Here is a 267-nt window from a genome sequence, read left to right as displayed (position 1 = left end):
TTGAATTTCCAGCTTTTCTGCCCTGCTTCTTCTCCATCTTTGTGGTTTTATCTGCCTCTGGTCTTTGATGATGGTGACGTACTGATGGGGTTTTGATATAGGTGTTCTTCCTGTTTGGTAGTTTTCCTTCTAATAGTCAGGACCCTCAGCTATAGGTCTGTTGGAGATTGCTTGAGGTCCACTCCAGAGCCTGTTTACCTGGGTATCAGCAGCAGAGGTTGCAGAAGATACAATATTGCTGAACAGCGAGTGTACCTGTCTGATTCT

The sequence above is a fragment of the Colobus angolensis genome, unplaced genomic scaffold (assembly GCF_000951035.1).
Source record: "Colobus angolensis palliatus isolate OR3802 unplaced genomic scaffold, Cang.pa_1.0 Scaffold226, whole genome shotgun sequence".
Taxonomy (NCBI): Eukaryota; Metazoa; Chordata; class Mammalia; order Primates; family Cercopithecidae; genus Colobus; species Colobus angolensis.
The sequence above is the reverse complement of the archived record's forward strand: the minus strand, read 5'-3'. Positions refer to the sequence as shown.